A 10,299-nucleotide genomic window follows, 5' to 3' on the forward strand; every position below is an offset into this window, starting at 1 on the left:
AGCAATCCAGCTTACATCACATCTCAGCTTTAAAAGCTCAACTCCACACTCTCTATTTCTGAATTGAGAAAGCTCCTCGGATGAGAAGCGAAACGTCTTCAGCTACAGAATAGAAGTCCAGTTGTTTTTGTTTTTTAACTTTTTTTTGAGTGCAGATCCAGAGCTTCCTCCTGGCATTACATACCCAGAAACATGTTTGGTCTTCACATCGAGTCTCTACATACAACCTGAAGTCTTACAAAGGCTCGAAAACTTACAACCACACGCTGATGTTGTGGATCAGGGATGTTCAAGCCAAGGTGAATGGAGACAAACGTTGTGAAATGGGAGGTGAGTTGAGAGCAGCCTTAGGAGTGCATGTAGCTAAGAAGGGTTCATTGTTCTGCCTGGCCTCTTTGCCCCCATCAAACAAACAAATAAATAAAAAGAAGTTGAGTTTGGAGCACGAAAAACGCTCACACATAGACTCGGGGAGTAAAAGGGCACACATAACGTACACATTAAGCTCCTGATCGCTGCAGTTTCCAGGGGGAACCTAAAACATATGTAGTAAGTATGTTTTTTTTCCTCGTTGTAGTCTGCGTTTAACAGCAAGGATGTTAGAGAAAAGCCCTGGCATGATATTAGCATCTCTTGTATCTCCAACATGGCAGACTTCCAGAATGGTAACGTTACATGTGCGCACTCAATGAAGCACTCAGACAAAAACAGCTAATAGTAGAGTTGGGCAGCAATACAAAAACACAAAGAAAAGCAAAAGTATCGCCACGTAGTTTCGCTTGTTTAGTGCAGTTGCTGTAAACTTCTTCTGCTCTCATTCCTGCGGTGAAAGGGTTTGATTTCTCTGTAGCAACATCTACTGTTTCAAACGAGGAAGTGCAGGAAGCGTGGAGCATTTCAAAGTGAAAACAGCAACTCTGGCATCTTGAAATGACACAGCTTGATCACTTCATTATCAATGCTCAACTTCTTCCTTGATAAAATGACTTTAAAGTGTCGTTGATGTCACAAATTATCTAAGCAAAATCTATTGAGAAAAAAGGTTTCACATCAAACCTGTTGCTGTTCTGGCAGAGACAGTGTGACACACAATAGAAAACGAGTCAGAAGGAAAACAAAGGGAAGCAGGTGTTGTTTTATGACTGTCATCTTTGTGGATCACAACCTTTTTACAATATCCTGTCGGTTTTCTACAAGCACACCTTCAGACCCAGGCAGCAAATGTAGGCTGAATCTTTTGTTTGAACCCCCACCTTCTGATTTATGTTTTAATCACTTGATTTTATGATGCAGAAACAACAACATAATACTTTTCGGTTACATCTTTATAGTTTAAGAAAGTATGTTAAACAACATATATTATAAACATTTAAAATATCCCAAATTACATGCATTAATAGGGCAACATTATAAGCCCTTCTAGGCACACAGTAATACCGTATAGTTAGAAAAAGGCTTAAAGGTTTTAAAAAGACAGACACTGACCAACCCTAGTTAATACCAAACTTGATAAGGTGGTGAAAAGAAGTCCAACTTCCATGTTCACCTTCAGCTAAAAGTACATTTCTGTTGAGAGTCGTGTGAAACAAGAAGTACAGCGAGCTGAAGTCTACAATGTTTCAGTGACAGTTCAAAACGCACACATCCTGTGTGACTTGTGGCCTTCAGCAGCCACGCTGCGCTGCGCAACAACGCTGCAGGAAGAGTGCCGCGGACTCTGTGGCTGCACACAGTACCACAATTAATAAAGTTTAAAAAGTCTGTATTTGGGTTGGTTCAATATAAGTGAGCTGCAGGCCACAGTTGAAGGAAGCCACCACTGCTTGACCATAGGTAAAAGTTTGAAATATTGCTGCTGTTTAAAAAACAATATATATAATGTTTTTTTTTAAATTGCTTTTGGTTCCTAAACCTGGCTGCTGTCCTGTTTAACTGGATCCTCATCTTTCATCTGAAACAAAAAAATAAGACCTTAGAGTTCTCTACAGTTCTCACCACCCAGAACAGCAAAATCAAGACAAGTTTAGCTGGTATCTCATAGGGCTGCGACTAGTTGATGACTAGTGACGAAGTTTTGAGCGTCCGCTTTTTAAAAAATAACAGCGTATTTTCTCATGCCCGGTCCGAAAAACTGTGCTGTAGGCCGTGTGCATGTCGCCGTCCACCTCCGCCCACATCCTACCAGCCTTGGCCTGCGTTGTACTCACTTTGGCATGATTTAATCTACTGGACTTCTGAACTGAACACAGGCAAAGTTGAGAACCCCCACAAATGTTTCAAGACATTTTAGCAACTCTGTCCGTGCCGTTCGCCAACAAGTTGCCAACAGTCACCCAACGAGATACTACCCTTTAAGCTGTAAATAATATAAGTCAAAAAAAGCCTGATGAGTCTGGAACAATCTGACTTAAACACAGGGCTACTGTATGATGAAACCCCCACAGTGAATGTCTTACAATCCACATCTGGATTGTTATCTTAGAATCTAATTGTCACACTTCCAGTAATTTAAGAGCCATTCTTTGTGCTCCCTTTATGACACCAGTTATTTTTAACCTAACACTTTTTCTACATCTACAAATGTCTCAGACTGAGTCATTTTTCCTGTATAAAAAAAAAAAAAAAAACAATGGCCTTTTATTGGCCTTCCTCTTAAGAAGAAGCTCTAAAACAGTTAAATCTCCGGGCAACCACATGTACATTTAGTCCTCTGGACCACTATTTTATCTGGCACCGTTACCCGAACCTTGCTGTCAGGAAGATTGTTTTGTTATTTATTGTGTTCTCTCTGTCTCGTACCGGAGCCAGGGTCTATTCCACTGGAACTATATAAAAGGAGAGGATTAAAACAATGAAGACCGGAAGTCACTGGTGGAGCTAAAAGGAATGTTTGACAGAGCTCAGCTGTCAGTCTGCACAGCCTCTCTCCCTTCTCCGGCCCTGCACAGGAATTTGATTGTGGATTCCTCTGGAATCCCTGCATCAAAACATGAGCAGACGGAGAGCCGAGAGGCTTTACTCAAGACTTATGTCACCGACAGCCAAAAGCAACACGAGAATATGATGATAGAAATTATGTGGCAGAGCGAAGATAACACGTTCGGGACCGTTTTCAACCTCAGCGCAGTCTGCTAAAAACAAAGCAGGCCAGACGATAACCATTTGGACGGTTACATATTGTTTTCGTTTTCAGCCTCTGTGCTTCAGAAGGTCTGAGAGAAATATTCTGGGTCGGAGAGTGAGAACTTTATTAACCGTAATGGGTAATTCACCAACTACAGGATTTCATTAAACCCAATCTGATTCTACCACGTTATTATACAACTACTAAATAAGCTTTTATTAAATGCTAGATCTGTCAGACCTTCACTTTGACGAGCATGACTATAGGAAGGATGAAACTCCAGCAGAACCAGACTGAAGGAGGGAAGCCATCTGCCGAGACCACTTTCAAGTATTTCAAGTAAACATTATTTGTTAAAACAGAACAAAATAGGTAAAGAGTAAAGAGCCATCTGAGGTGTTAAAAGCCTTGTCCACATGGAAATACAGAATGTTTTTACTTGTCGTTTCCAAAAAGTATCCTTGCACTATTTCAAGGAATGTCTTCATTCATACAAATATGATGTACAAGAATAAGATAAGTGACATAGCTTTAAAATTGAATTTTTAATCTGGTCAAAGCTTTAGTCTGTCTAATGCTTGATTTCCACAAAGGAATCTTTCAAAGCAACCTAATAAAAAGATATCACTTATATACCAAATATCATCTGATCTGATGCATCAGAACTTTTCTAACCTCAGTAAAATGTGGTGTCGGCAGTAACAAACTCCATCTTTGACTAAATTAAGGTCATTAGTCGTTAATAAATATGAACTGATGAAGATTTCTTCTAACCACTGAATAAGGTCGCACCTTCATTAAACATCTGCTGAAGGTTTTATGGTGAGATCTGAGCAGAAGTGAAGAAATGATGCCAACTTTTTACCTTGTTCAGTGGAAATTAAAGGCCGTATATTTATCCAGAATCTTAGATTTTAAAAAGCTTTAACATGATGGCATCACTTGAAATGTTTGTAATTGTTTTGAAACACTCCTCATTAAATGTTATTCTAACACCTTTTTGTTGTTTTGTGGGTCAGAGGAGTTTTAGAGCCACTGCTGCAGACAGCAGGGTCAACAAACAGGTAAATGTTGCTCCAGTTATGTTGAACTTAGTGACCCACCCACTTTCAGCTGGGCCCGCCTGGAAAGTCCTTTCTGGCTACAACTCTGGATTAGAGGCGGGTATGATATCATCATTTTTAAAAGGTTAAATTTTGGCTAACCACACAAAACTCCAGGGTTGACGTTTCAAGATTTTTTAAAATCATTTTCAAAAAATTACCATTTTGGGGCTCCTAAAACACCAACTCCATGTGGACATGGGGTTGAGAATTTAAACCAAACTTTTGCATATTCCTAAAAACCAATCCCATGTGGACGGTCCCTGGGAGTGAATGCATTTCTGTAAATTGGAGAAGCAGTAGCCGTGTTCCTCAAGCATGGGGAATTTTGTGCAAAATACATCTGTTCCAGGTTGGTCTGGGAGGGAACAAGTCCAGGAGGGAAACCCAGACCTTTCCAGCTCATCTTGGGGATCCCAAGGTGTTCCCGGGCCTGGAGGAATACGAGTTCTCAGAGGGTTCTCCCAAATGGAGCATGTTCTGAAAACTCCTGAGGCGTCCTGATCAGATCCCTCAGTCACCTTCTCAGTACGGAGGAGCAGCCTCACCTTATCTCCGAGGCTGAGCCCAGACATCCTCTGACAGGAAACTCGATTCAGCTACTTGTTTTGGTGGATTTGGAAATGAAATGACTCCCCTCTGGAGCTCTTCAGGCGTCTGAGTCAGGTTTGGCTCGGGAACTGGCCTGCGTCTAGTACGAATGATTTCTAGCGCTGACGCTGCAGCGGCGTACGTTGTCTTGTCCAAATATGGCTGAGTGAATACAGTGCAGTCCGTTCTGTGCAGCACATTGGAATGAAAAGCAGGTTTCCTTAGCTGGTGTGTGAAGGCTCCTAAGTGAAAAAAAAAAGGCAGCAAAGAAGTGAAACTGGTGCCAACACCCGCGTTACCAACCAGCTCTTCTGTCATGAGATTCAACTTTAAACCTGATTTTGGTCGACTTCTGTTTCGCTCTCGCTTTCCTTTAAAGCTCTTCGCAAAGACCTACCAACATTTCGAAGAAAACAAACGCGGTTTCCCACGCTGTAGCAGGTTGCACACCGTGTCACATCAGAACGAGGCTGAGGTCACCCTATAAATGACCTCAGCAGACTTTGCCACAGTGTTCAGAGCGGTGCAGAGAGCTGCACGAGAAGCAGCAGCAGCAGCTGACAGCAACAAGAGGAAACGTGTTGCTCCTAAAGTAATCAGACTAACACGGTTTTATTTAGTGACAAATGAGAGGCTCCATCGTTTTCACAAACTGAACAAAAGAAACTAAATCAGCTCCGTTTAATCTGAAAGGTAAAAATTACATCCCCCGCCAGAATGGCAGAGCATACATTTAATCTTTAACCTCGTATGCAGCAACAATTTGTCAAAATAACTGCGGTTTATTTGCTGTGAGAAACTACTAAAGTCTTACAAAGTCTTATTTCCTTTATAACTCTGGTTGCTGCCTTAAAAATTTAAAAAAATAACTCAATTACCTAGTTTTTTTTCCACTTTTGGACTAATAATTTGTATGCGTGAGAAAACTAACGAGAATTTATCAGCTAGAGCTAGCAAGTGATACTTTACCACATTTGCAGTTACGACAGCTCACCCGATTTCCACCAACTTTTCATACTAAATATAAAAAGTATGATGTCAGATGTAGCATCATCTTTCTTCTTATTGGCTGCAACGTTAGGTTATTTTAGAGAGGTGTGTATATTGGATAAAACAAATGATTAGGGTTTTTTTTTATCTGATTTTCTCCACACAAAATGTTTTGTTGTCAGCTGCTGCAATTAAGGCTTTTGGAGTGAGCAAAGATGTGTAATGTAATCTGGAATAGTTTTATGTCTCGACTTGTATAGAAGAGATAAAAAAAAAAGCTTAGAGCTGGTTTACAAATGAGATGTTCTGTAACTCCTTTCCTGTTGGATTTTATTTGTAAAAAAAGTACATGTCTTCAGTGCCAGAGAAAAGAAAACCCCCATGTAACAAACTGACAACTCGACTAAAAATGATCGCCCGCTGCCGAAAGGACGAAGGTGGAGCGAACGAGTTTTAGTCTCTGTTTAAGGGTCCAATGAACAGATATTAACGAAGCCCTTAGAAACATCCACAACTGATTACCTTTTGGGGTCAACCAGATTCAAGATGGCTGACCTTAAAAAAATAATGTCTGAAAAACCTGATGCTTGCAGTAGCTGAGAGTCAGCAATAAAGACATACTTTGAGCACGACGTCTCATGATCCTGCGTGAGATCAACACAGAATTTTCAAAGTTTGACCAAAATGGCTAAAGTCTGAAACTCTGGCACGAAAGACGGCGGGCAATATGCATTCTTTCAAGTAATGCTAGGCCTTCAATTTTGCATGCTGTTAATTGGAGCTCCTAGAACTGAAAAATAAGATCAGAGCTTTACAAAATTGACCAGTTAGTGCCTTTTTTAACCAGTCTTGCACAACTTTCAGATATGTAGATGACATGGAGACACGGAGACAATCCAGACCAAGACGACTTGGCGCAGTTCTTCACAGGATGTGACTGACACCTTCTCAGGCCAGCACAAGATAACAGCAGAGGATCCTCTAACGTTGTGAACTTTTTTTTTTTTAAATTTCAAACAAGCAAATGCAAACAAAGCAAAAAAACATGAACTAGGAAACACTGTGTTTTGAGGAGCTCCTGAGCGCGAGAAACCAAAAAACACAACCAAAACAAAACACATTTCATATTTATATTGTTTTTGATTGATAGAAACTTTGGGTTACAATCTAACTAGAAAGCTTTGCTATTGTGTATATATATATATATATATATATATATACACATATACATACACACATACACACATATACACACACACATATATACATATATACTTATACAAAGGTTTACTGAAGAACTGCAACACACACGAGCCAAAAGCCTAGGACCATCTCCAATCCAACCTTGACATCCTCACATAAAAGCGTCAAATGAATTTTGATAATCAGATTTTTAATACTGCCCATATCGCCTTAAAACAGACTTTCAACAGAGAGCATCATCTGTGTTTTGGTGAAATGGCAATAATCTTTTTGCCCGTGTCTATGTTTGTCTGTCGTGTTAGCAACAACACAAAATTGGCTGCAACTTAATCCAATTTATAAAAATTGAGCTAAAATTTTGGTTTGGTAGTAGCAGAGACCCATCCTCAGCTTATACTTCGACAGCTAAATGATTGCACGGGATCTGTGTTTAAAACTTGGCCTCTAACTAACCAACAAGTCACCATCGTCTGTCTGTTAGCAAAATATCTCATGAAGAACGGGGCGGATTTGGATGAAACTCTTAGATGGTGATCGCCAGGCGTCCATCTACAACTGACCAGCCGCTGTGGTCGGCCCAATTCAAGAGGGGCGACGCAACCAGCTGATCTCACAAAAAAAAAAAAAAAAAAAAAAACACAAAAATGGCTACAACTCAGTCAGTTCTTCAAACGATGTGCTCAAATCTGGCGTGGTGGTTGCTGAGAGTTGTACTCTGAGCACTAACAGACTTAATTTACAAGGTTTGCCCCCCCTGTCCCTTCTCATCATGACAGGAGCCAAGTTTAACACTCCTTTAAGCAATGATAGGCCTGAAATTTATTTGTTTTGGACTGCACACTGTACTTATATTTAAACTTACTGAGTAGGTCTTCAATTCCTCTTATTAAAAATGGCCCACTGATGGGAGGGGGGGGAGAAAGTTGCCCAATGTGGATGTCTAACTTCAGACAGGACAGCCATGTCACACAGCACTGTCCTGGATGCGGAGTGCCTTCAGGACTGTACATCCCAGGCTAAGATTTGTGGCCCATTAAGCATCTGGTTACTTCAAAGTAAATATCTCGTTGCGAATTCCTTCAGACTTTGTTGCGCCGGGCAGAATTTAGAGCCGCAGGCCACATTTCTGTCGTGCTGAGCCCGGCAATAACACGCCCAGCCCGAGAGCTCGGAGCAGCCCACACACACAACAATGAGCTGAACTTGTGCTGTAGGTCATAAAAGGAGCAGTCCGAGAGAAAAAGAGAGAGAGAGAGGAGGGCGGGCTCACGGCAAGACCCCCCCTCTGTAAAACACGGAACTCTCGGCATTTCCCATGTCACTTAAAACACACGAAGAAGAAGAAGGAAGAGGCAAGCGGCGACATGCTAACCCCAGCTGCTGAGCTAAACACATAGTTATGTCTCACAAAACGCAGAACATTCAGCTCCGTGTGTGTGTGTGTGTGATGTGATGGTGGGGGGAGAGAGGAGGAGGAAGAGGGGGCCCTCGCAGTCTATGTGGCGCGTGTGACGAAGAGGAGACGTTTCCTCTTCGCGTAACCTTACCCTCCCGTAGGTTATCAACAAGCACCAACGGTCGGAGCTGCCCGTGAACTAACGGCAGACGTCCTCGAGCGTTCGCTACTTTTTTTTCCTATTCTCTCGAGCTAACGTCTACTGGTGTGACGTCAGAGCCTCCTTCTTCTTCTTCTACTACTTTTTGCAACAAACCTGGAAACTTTTTTTGTTCTTCTTTCAAAAGTTACAACAAAACGCATACTCCACCGACCTGTGCGCGCGCCTCGGTCCGGCACCCGTCGACGGCTCTCCTTTCGACCGATGAAACCACAAGAGTTTCCAGTATTTCTCCAACAGAATGAGAGTTTTTAAACCAGGGGAAAGGCCAAAGGATACTTCTTTCTCTTTCTCTCTCTCTCTCTCTCTCTCTCTCTCTCTCTCTCTCTCTCTCTCTCTCTCTCTCTCTCTCTCTCTCTTCCTCTGCTTCCCCTCCCTATCCGCTACGAGCTTCTGCCTAAACTCCACCCTGACCGGCGATCGTCGACGTACAGCGGGGCGGTGTCGCACTCGCTCGCTCGGCTTCTAGCGGTTTTTATTCCCCCCCTCCATGAATGACAGCGATGTATATAATGTTCGCAGCGAGAATAAAACACCGACTGTGGTCGATTTAATTCGTACTGTGCTGTTTTACTGTGCTTCCTCCTCTCAGCTCATAGCCATTTTCTTACAGACTCAAAATGAAAAGAAGGCTGAACAAACAGCGCCACAGCTAAGGAACTAATAAATAAAATAATAATGTCTTTGGCATTTGGTTTAACCGCAGCTCGTCATGTTTTCCACTTTCATTTGTTTTATTTTGTTATAATCACAGATGGGCAATAAGTCAGGAGTCAGACTTTTGACCTCTAATGAAGTTAACATCAACTGGTGGCCCGCGGGCAGTTTCCAACCCGCAAGGGGTGGGGTGTAGGGCTGCCACTAACTTAAAGGGGAAATAAAATGTAAAAATAATGAGTTTTCATCCTTTTATTTTAGCTTAACACTTGCATAACACGTCTCAGTGGCTTATTGCTCTGATTTAAAACAAAAAAAAAAAAAAAGTTTGGAGGTCTGACTGCTGGCGACCTCTGTGCCCCGCTCTGAGTTTTATCGTGGCCGAGTTGCTGTCGTTGCCAATCATTTCCACTTTGGAATAAAACCACTAGCAGTTGACTGTGGAGTGTTTAACAGAGAGGAAATTTCAGGACTGGACTTACTGCACAGGTGGCGTCCTATCACTGCACCACGCTGGAACTCACTGAGCTCCTGAGATTGACCCATTCTTTCACAAATGTTTGTAGAAGCAATCTGAATGCATAGGAGCTTGCTTTTATACACCTGAGGCCATGTAAATGATGAAACACCTGAATTCAATTATCTGGATGGGTGGGTGAATACTTTTGGCAATATATATACACACGCACACATTATTTTGGTGGTACTCTTCGTTTTAAAAAAAAGGTCACTAAAATAACAAAATTGACAGAATAAGAAAAACAAATACTGCAAATTAACTATCAAAATTAGCAATTCCTTTTGATTTTTGGTTTAACAGAACTGTTTTGTTTTTTTTAATGACCAAATGAAACTGGCCTTGACAAAAGGACGGAACCTCTGTCAAATATTGAAAATAATTTTACCACAGGAACTGTGTCCTGTAATCAGTCAGTCTGCTTGTTGAAAGAGTGACAGGTAGTCACTGTGCTGTTTGGCATCATGGTGTGTAACACATGGAACATGGAGCACAGAA

At 41.6% G+C, this 10,299-nt stretch overlaps 1 protein-coding gene across 2 annotated transcripts in view; it reads right to left on the minus strand.

The window, feature by feature from the left end:
- The window catches only part of tln1 (talin 1), a 68,377-nt gene extending 59,434 nt beyond the window's left edge, over positions 1–8,943 (minus strand). For both annotated transcript variants that reach the window (XM_017427438.3, XM_017427437.3), the window contains exon 1: positions 8,782–8,943. The gene's annotated coding sequence lies outside the window, so the exon portion shown is untranslated. The remainder of the gene's footprint in view (positions 1–8,781) is intronic.
- Between the last annotated feature and the right edge of the window lie 1,356 nt (positions 8,944–10,299).

This window comes from Kryptolebias marmoratus, linkage group LG14 (assembly GCF_001649575.2).
Source record: "Kryptolebias marmoratus isolate JLee-2015 linkage group LG14, ASM164957v2, whole genome shotgun sequence".
In the NCBI taxonomy this organism is placed as follows: domain Eukaryota; kingdom Metazoa; phylum Chordata; class Actinopteri; order Cyprinodontiformes; family Rivulidae; genus Kryptolebias; species Kryptolebias marmoratus.